This window comes from Eleutherodactylus coqui, chromosome 2 (genome assembly GCF_035609145.1).
Source record: "Eleutherodactylus coqui strain aEleCoq1 chromosome 2, aEleCoq1.hap1, whole genome shotgun sequence".
Classification (NCBI taxonomy): Eukaryota; Metazoa; Chordata; class Amphibia; order Anura; family Eleutherodactylidae; genus Eleutherodactylus; species Eleutherodactylus coqui.
In genome coordinates this window covers 214,638,577-214,648,014 of record NC_089838.1, presented here as the reverse complement: position 1 = coordinate 214,648,014, position 9,438 = coordinate 214,638,577, and the positions used below count along the sequence as shown (strand labels likewise).

The window sequence follows — 9,438 nt, the reverse complement described above, 5'->3', positions numbered from 1 at the left end:
TGCTAACAGCAGCCAACACACAGCTATCAGTGGCCCTAATAAGGACCTTTGGGGGGTCTTGAAGCCTACACTAACTACCAATTCTTTCCCTACAGCAGCTCCGGTACAAACAGCACTGTCCCTCATCTAACTCACCAGGCATCTGAGGCGAGCCGCGGGAGGGGCCGACTTTTATGTTCGGGTGACACCTGATCTTCCCAGCCACTCACAGCAGGGGGGTGGTATAGGGCTTGAACGTCACAGGGGGAAGTTGTAATGCCTTCCCTGTCTTTCAATTGGCCAGAAAAGCGCGCAAACGTCTCAGGGAAGTAAGTGAAAGTAACCAGAACACCGCATGGTGTTCGTTACGAATAACGAACACCCTAATATTCGCACGAATATCAAGCTCGGACGAACGCGTTCGCTCATCTCTAATGGCAACACAAAGATTTTTTTTCTTTAAAATTGTATTTATTTTTGTTTAAGCAGTACTGCATTAAAAAAAAACCTATTTCAATGTAAACCACAGGAAAGAAAAAACGGCTGTCGGCGCTCCTAGGGATATCAGACTCTGATCCAGGATAATAAATTCCTTTTTTATTGGGAACACATACGAGGATCTTAGAGCAACGCGTTTCAGTAGATACAACTACCTTTCTCAAGCTCTACACAACTACAACTGACACACAACATAAATAGACATTAGTATCATCACGGGATTAACACAGCTAATTATCACGTAGCTGCTTAATTAAAAAGGGGGGCGTGAAAGTAACCTCCCAGGTAACCCTATACGTAGTCCAGATAACACACTAGGAACGCCCTTTAGCGATCCGTGTACATCAATGAAACTTTATTTGGATCGCTACGGGACAGCAATCTCTCTCCAATGTGTGTAGACACCCACTTTGTGCTAGGTTTTAAACATTAAAATTTTTTATTAAACCTCCTCATAATAGCATTATTCACAAGATAAAACTAATGAATAAACTTTGCATAAATAAATTATCTGCAGACGACTCCATTTATCTTCCGAAACAGTATGAATAAATAAACATATGTTGCATATAAAAGGCACTTCAACCTCAACACCGCTAATAACTTTTAACATTCATATTATATTTTATAAATAATGTATATAAAAAATAAAAAAAATATATAAAAATTTTTTTTAATATAAAATATAAAATTTTTTTTTGTAAAAAATCCCTTTATATAAGATAATATTATACATACTTATATTAAATATTACCTATCATGTAAAACTAAACTAATTAATTTCACCCCCATAGCCTATGCAAGATTATATAGAAATATTATAAATATTATAAAGATTATAAACAATATATGTCCTCTATGTTTAGTAGTAAAGGGATCTTGAAAAAAACCCTGTATTAATTTTTAAGAGAAATAGAACGATACAGAACATCATATCCCCATCAAACCCAGATAAAAAACCGATCCAATATAAACATAACCGTACTGCATTATCCGGAGTGCATAAATGCCGACACATAAAATGTAAATGTTGCAAGGTAATTACAAATAAAAGAACAGAAATCCTTTATGATGAGAGTGATAAAGATAAAAATGTTTTGATTAATCAGCATTTGTCTTGTGATACGACCAGAGTGATATACCTAATTGAATGTCCGTGTAGATTTAGATACATCGGTCGTACGAAAAATAAATTAAAAACAAGAATAAACAATCATAGATTGAATATTAAGAAGAATTTACGCACACATAGCGTATCTCGACATTTTAATGATGTACATAATGCTGATTTTTAAAAAATGACCGTTACCCCAATAGAACATATAGTAACCGACTCCATTAGTGAACTGAGGAAACGTGAAATATTTGGATCCATAGATTAAATACGTTATGCCCTTGTGGCTTAAATGAAGTACTAGAAAAAATATGATAACTAACTAGTATAATTTATTTTTTGCTTGAGATATATAACATGGGATCCTAATGTTAATTAGTTGTGGGTGGGTAACTAAATTTAATCTTTTCTGGAAAAATTAATTTGGTTTTATACAAAGACTATTATTACTACTAAACATAGAGGACATATATTGTTTATAATCTTTATAATATTTATAATATTTCTATATAATCTTGCATAGGCTATGGGGGTGAAATTAATTAGTTTAGTTTTACATGATAGGTAATATTTAATATAAGTATGTATAATATTCTCTTATATAAAGGGATTTTTTACAAAAAATTTTTTTATATTTTATATAAAAAAAATTTTTTATATATTTTTTTTATTTTTTATATACATTATTTATAAAATATAATAGGAATGTTAAAAGTTATTAGCGGTGTTGAGGTTGAAGTGCCTTTTATACGCAACATATGTTTATTTATTCATACTGTTTCGGAAGATAAATGAAGTCGTCTGCAGATAATTTATTTATGCAAAGTTTATTCATTAGTTTTATCTTGTGAATAATGCTATTATGAGGATGTTTAATGAAAAATTTTAATGTTTAAAACCTAGCACAAAGCGGGTGTCTACACACATTGGAGAGAGATTGCTGTCCCGTAGCGATCCAAATAAAGTTTCATTGATGTACACGGATCGCTAAAGGGCGTTCCTAGTGTGTTATCTGGACTACGTATAGGGTTACCTGGGAGGTTACTTTCACGCCCCCTTTTTTAATTAAGCAGCTACGTGATAATTAGCTGTGTTAATCCCGTGATGATACTAATGTCTATTTATGTTGTGTGTCAGTTATAGTTGTGTAGAGCTTGAGAAAGGTAGTTGTATCTACTGAAACGCGTTGCTCTAAGATCCTCGTATGTGTTCCCAATAAAAAAGGAATTTATTATCCTGGATCAGAGTCTGATATCCCTAGGAGCGCCGACAGCCGTTTTTTCTTTCCTGTGGTTTGCCTGAATTAAGCCCCCGTTACCCGGTGCAGCTTATCTGGATTGTCCGGCTGCTCTCCGACGGAGGTTGGATGGATTAAAGACCTATCTTACAAGCGGACTTGGATTGTGGTGTCAGCGAGATACCTTTTGCAAGTTATTCTCGCTAGACACCAGGTGAGTTAAACACTCTATTTTGTTTTCTTTTCATGTTAAGATGATATAACATGATAAAGTAAAAAGCATCAAGGCGCCGCCTTATAATTTATTTCTATTTCAATGTGTTATTTTCATAATCCTTACTTACCGACAGACTAAAATATGTTTTTTAACTGTACGAGAGCTTTTTTAACATCTTGATTTCTTAAACTATAGATAATGGGATTCAACATGGATATTATTAGAGATGAGCGAGCACCAAAATGCTCGGGTGCTCGTTACTCGAGTCGAACTTTCAGTGATGCTCGAGAGTTCGTTTCGAGTAACGAACCCCATTGAAGTCAATGGGTGACTCGAGCATTTTTGTATATCGCCGATGCTCGCTAAGGTTTTCATTTGTGAAAATCTGCAAAACACAAGAAAGTGATGGAAACGACACAGAAACAAATAGGGCAGGCGAGGAGCTACATTTTGGGCTGTATCTCAAGTTCCCAGGTCCCACTATTAAGCCACAATAGCGGCAAGAGTGAGACCCCCCCCCCACTCTGCCACAGCTGTAACAGCTGTGGCAGAGAAGAACGATGTTAGCCCATTGAATTCAATGGAGCCGTCAATACAGCCGACTCCATTGAAAGCAATGGGCTGCCGGCGATCGCGGGATGAATTGTCGGGAAAGGGTTAAATATATAAGCCCTTCCCTGCAATTCATCCAGAAATGTGTAAAAATAAAAAATATATATATACTCACCTGGTGCCGGCAGACGGAGTTCAGCGCGGCAGGCTGCAGTTCTCCTGAACTACTCTGAACAGCTGTGAGTAGTATTCAGCAGCCGGGGATTTAAAATCCCCGCCTGCTGAATAAGATGCCTCTGATTGGTCACAGCCTGACCAATCAGAGGCAGCCCTCACTCACCCATTCATGAATTCATGAATGGGTGTGAGTGAGGGCTGGCCTCTGATTGGTCAGGCTGTGACCAATCAGAGGCATCTTATTCAGCAGGCGGGGATTTTAAATCCCCGGCTGCTGAATACTACTCACAGCTGTTCAGAGCAGTTCAGGAGAACTGCAGCCTGCCGCGCTGAACTCCGTCTGCCGGCACCAGGTGAGTATATATATATTTTTTATTTTTACACATTTCTGGATGAATTGCAGGGAAGGGCTTATATATTTAACCCTTTCCCGACAATTCATCCCGCGATCGCCGACAGCCCATTGCTTTCAATGGAGTCGGCTGTATTACGGCTCCATTGAATTCAATGGGCTAACATCGTTCTGCCGGGACAAGGTAAGTATATATATATTTTTTATTTTTACACATTTCTGGATGAATTGCAGGGAAGGGCTTATATATTTAACCCTTTCCCGACAATTCATCCCGCGATCGCCGGCAGCCCATTGCTTTCAATGGAGTCGGCTGTATTGCGGCTCCATTGAATTCAATGGGCTAACATCGTTCTGCCGGGACAAGGTAAGTATATATATATTTTTTATTTTTACACATTTCTAGATGAATTGCAGGGAAGGGCTTATATATTTAAGCCCTTCCCGACAATTCATCCCGCGTACGCCGGCAGCCCATTGCTTTCAATGGAGTCGGCTGTATTGCCGGCTCCATTGAATTCAATGGTCAGTGCTTGTTTAATCGAGACGAGTATCGCGTGGTGCTCGTCTCAAGTAACGAGCATCTCGAGCACCCTAATACTCGAACGAGCATCAAGCTCGGACGAGTATGCTCGCTCATCTCTAGGTATTATCACTGTTTAGAACACGGACACCACCCAGTCTTGATCCATGGCATACGCAGAATTTGGTTGAAAGTACACGGAGAAAGCTGGGCAGTATAATAAGGCTACGCAAGTAAAATGAGACATACAAGTAGAGAGGGATTTACTTCTACCCGTAGAAGACCCAATTCTGAATATGGTGAATAAAATGTAGATGTATGATATCATTGTACAGAAAAATGAGCCCACTTCTAAAGAACCAGCTACAACAAATATCAACAATTCATTAAGATATGTATCTTTGCATGACAATTTTAAAATGGGATTCGTATCACAATAGAAATGGTTGATATGATTAGACTTACAGAACGGTAGACTAAATGCAGCACATGTGTGAATTAATGAATTAACACATCCTGCAGTGTATACTGAGCAAACAAGTGTAATACATGTCACTTTGTTCATAATGACTGTATAATACAGCGGTTTACATATAGCTACATATCGGTCATAGGCCATCGCAGCAAGCATCATGCCTTCAGTACTTCCTAGGTCAATGAAGAGCAACATTTGTATTGCACAAGCAGTGATGGAGATTACCTTATTTTCAGAAAAGATGTTAACAATGAGGTTGGGTGTAATTGATGATGAATATAAGATATTAACAAAGGATAAATTCATAAGGAAGAAGTACATTGGTGTTTGCAAGCCTGGAGTTATTCCAATTAACATAGTAATCATAAGGTTACCCAGTAAAGTTATCAGGTAGACTAATAAGCAGAGCAGAAAGAGAGGCAGCTGAAGCTTTGGGTTGGAGGAGAGGCCAGAGAGAACAAATTCTGTCACAAGTGTGTTATTTATGTTACTACAAATGTTACATGTGTCAATTTAATATAAAAGTGAACACAATTTTTCCATGTGAAATATACTTGGGTACAGAAAACAGCTGTACGCAGTCTTCAATGTAGATTAAAGAATTGTATATTGACTAAGAATCACTACCTTTATATAGCATTTGTTTTGGACCTCTAGAGATGCATAATCTAATAGCGGCCTGATTCCATAAGGATTTATAATTACTAATCATTCCATAAAGAATAATTAGTAATAATTTGTTGACTCTACTAGAAATCTATTGTATGTGTTGCATCAGATTTTGCTTCAACAATTGAATGGGATGGAGACTGTTTACATTCCAGTTCATCCTAAAGATGTTCAGTAGGGTTGAGTTCAGGACTCTGTGCAGCCGGTCCGATCATGGAACATCCATATCCTCAAACCAATGTAAAGCAGTGTTGGATTTGTGACAAAACGCATTGTCTTGTTGGAAGCATTGCTGACCATTCCCAGAGTATTGCACATTGTCAGCAACACATTATTGTCTGGAAAGGTAAACCTCTGTGCTCATTGTTCTTGCCACTCCAACCAACAGACTGAGATCAGGCCATGTAAAACATCACCAGACCATAACGGAACCTCCACCACACTTAATTATTGACACAACACATTCAGGTAAAAGGTGTTCCGAAAATATCTTTCACACCCAGATATATCCATCTGATTTGAAGATGGGGTAATGCGACTTGACACTCCATACAACTCTCTTACATTGCTCAACTGTCCAATGATAACGCTTATTGTACCATTGTAGACAGGCTGATCCATCTTCTTTGACAAAATTTACCGGATGTTTGCAGGATGAATTGAGGGAAATATCATCTGAATTGTATGAGATGTTAGTATAAAGTTTTTCACAGATAAGCCAAAAGAGGCCTCACTGAGTATTAACATATGCAAATAAATACTAGTTTTGATTCTTGCTCAGATATACAATTACTTCTGCTAGGATAGTGTAAAACAGATGGAGGTGCTATTGCAACATCCAAAGCAGGTATATCTAGTACATTGAGATTATAGGATGCATTTCAAGATAGCTCTGAATTAATTAGCTACCTAAATCAGGAATATATGTATACTGCAACAGATGGCATGTAAGTCCTAATCAGAACAGCCAGGAAAGGAGTTTTAGCCTGGACAGGAAGTGGTTGGAGTTGAATCAGTGTACATGAGAGGCTATTAGGGCTGTGCAGTACAGTCGGTGCCAGAGCAAAGTTACCGCTGCAGTGAGGGTGCAGAATGGGAAAATATGGCCTATGTGCTGAGTATTAGCAGCAAAGTGTCAGAACCAGCCTAAAACCAGAACCAGTGATCGCAAATAGAGAACAAGATAGCCAAGAACCAACAAATAACAACAGCTGTGTTGGAGAAGACACACAAGTCACATCCTTAGAGCAGACGTCTATAAAAAGAGCACCTGGTGTATGCAAAATCTAAGTGATTAAAGAATGATTGCTTCAGCATCAAAGACTGTCTGTATTGTTGTATAAATAGAAAGAGACTGTTCTACTGATAGACATAAAGGGGCATTATTAGTGACTAATTAGGAGCATTATTACTATTGGACATAAAATGAGGCCCTTTACTGTGTGGAGAGCACTAAGGCCACTCTCACACAAGCGTGTGTAAAAACACAGTGCTTTTCATGCTGTGTTTTACTGCGTGCAGAGCTGCATTTTTGTGCACATATGTATGTATTCTTACTGTGCTTTTTGGGCAGTGAAAACGCAGACAAGCAAGCTGATGATGTCAGAGCTCGCCAAACCAAAGGAAACACCCCTGAAACAGTCACACGACCCCACAGGTGCTATTTTAGTGAGCCTTGGTGGTAAGCCCTGCACTGATGAACACGACACGCACATGTATCGGTGTATCTCTGCTGAGGAACAACTTCTGGTCACCGTGAGGTACGTTTTTGAGGGGGAGGGTTAGGAGTTTGGAATGTAAACTGTTCAGTGTAGAGTCACTTTTCCCTCTCACAAGTATTCCCTTGGTATTATACTTTTGTAGTGGTGACTATAATTTTGTAACCCCTTTTTGCTCTTTTCGTAACAGATTATTTGTCATCAGGAACTCATTTGCATTACTGCATTTTGAGTTCCTGTTGAGCATCTCCACCCTCTCTGGAATCAGAAGGAGGACCAACCATGTACTTTGGACACAGCGGAAGCCATTAGTGATGCCTCCACCCTCTCTGTAAGCATGGACGATTATTGCCAACAGTTTTAAAACTACAGCACAGTGTACAAACTGCATTGGGGCACCGAATAGCAAGTACATCCGTGTGAACAAGCCAGCGAACTCGGGGGCCTAATATTACAGTTATAAACAATACTTTGTCGGTAGTTCTCTTGGCTGTCTCCGATAGTAACTATCGGTTCATAATTGCTGATATCAGTTCCTATGGAAGCTTCAGGGTCTCCAAAATGGGGTCAACAGCTTTTTTTAAAACCAGTTGTTCCTGCCAGTGCCACATATGCTTCCTGGTTCTATAGGCCCACAAGCTCCATTTGTTATTGAGGCAGATGAGGCCTCTGGCCTGATGAGCACCTACATTCTGCGCTCTTTTCCGCACAGAGGTTTGAACACCAGGAGGCGGGTTTTTAATTAGGATCTCACATGGGCTCTGTGTTTTGTCGAATGTGCCTTTGGGATTCTAACCAGTAAGTAGCGAGTTTTTCTGGGCACTATACAGATGAAACCTAATAATATGTGGAAATTAAAGCCACCATGGTTCTGCAATGGGACAACGATACAGAGTGGACTGTGGGAGATGATCAAATTGCAGCATCTTCCCAGGTTGATGCAGTTGATGAGACCTCGTAGGGTAGGCCTGCATCAGCTGGACTCCGAGTCAGAGAAATCTTTGTGGCTTACTTCCTGTCTCCTAAGGGAGAAGTCACATGGCAGATTGACTCTGTAAGAGGAGACAGATGATCTGGACTGTCCAAACCATGTCATTTTTTTTTAACTGCCTTTCTGATTTTTTGTCTTTTAATTAGGAACCTGTAAGACAATGAAGACCATTGACATGGGTTGTGATCTTATATATTCTAGCTAAAATACCCAGAGTTGTTTAGACTTAAACAATATTTATTTTTTGCATACTTTGGCCAAAATATTAACCAATACCTCATTGCCTTTTTGCTTTTTTAAATAGATGCCTAAAAAAATGTGTGTTGGCTTTTTCTTGCAGTGTGTTATACGTTGCTGTGTAACGACATCCCCACGGTGATAACTTATGCCCTGCTTACACGGGACAACAATAAATGATTATGGTTCAGAATCCCGTGCTCCTCCAGGAATCTTTATAATAATTGTTCGGTGTAAACGCATGCACCGGCTGCACTTTGTACAATGCCAGTGATACTCGCTTTTGTGTAACAGCAAGTTTCACTGGGACACGCTGTTGGGTAAAGTTTGATCGACAGCTCAGCCCATGTAAACCCAGCATTAGCCGTCCAGCCAGGGGAGGCCATAATGTGGCTGGAAAACAGATTCTTTGCCGCACATGTGAAAGCAGCCCGAAAATTCGAAAAATTATGAAATCACACAGCACTGTAAAGCTAACATTTATTACAAAAAAATATAAAAAAACACGTAAACAATAAATTCCAAACAGTAAACAAGGTTCCACCCCGCAAAATAACATGAAAAAAGAAAAATTACAGATTTGTGTAGCATGAATTGCGCATGTTTCAAGAAGCATGTCCTGGCTCGTAGGTCATGGTGATGGCCTGGCTTTGTGATGGACCGAAATGGTCCATTTGGCCTGAATTGTGCATGACCTTG

General features: G+C 39.1%; 1 pseudogene; it reads right to left on the bottom strand.

Annotated features, from left to right (window-relative positions):
* Positions 1 to 3,179: 3,179 nt before the first annotated feature.
* Positions 3,180 to 6,414, bottom strand: LOC136610086 (olfactory receptor 5AR1-like; annotated as a pseudogene).
* Positions 6,415 to 9,438: the final 3,024 nt, after the last annotated feature.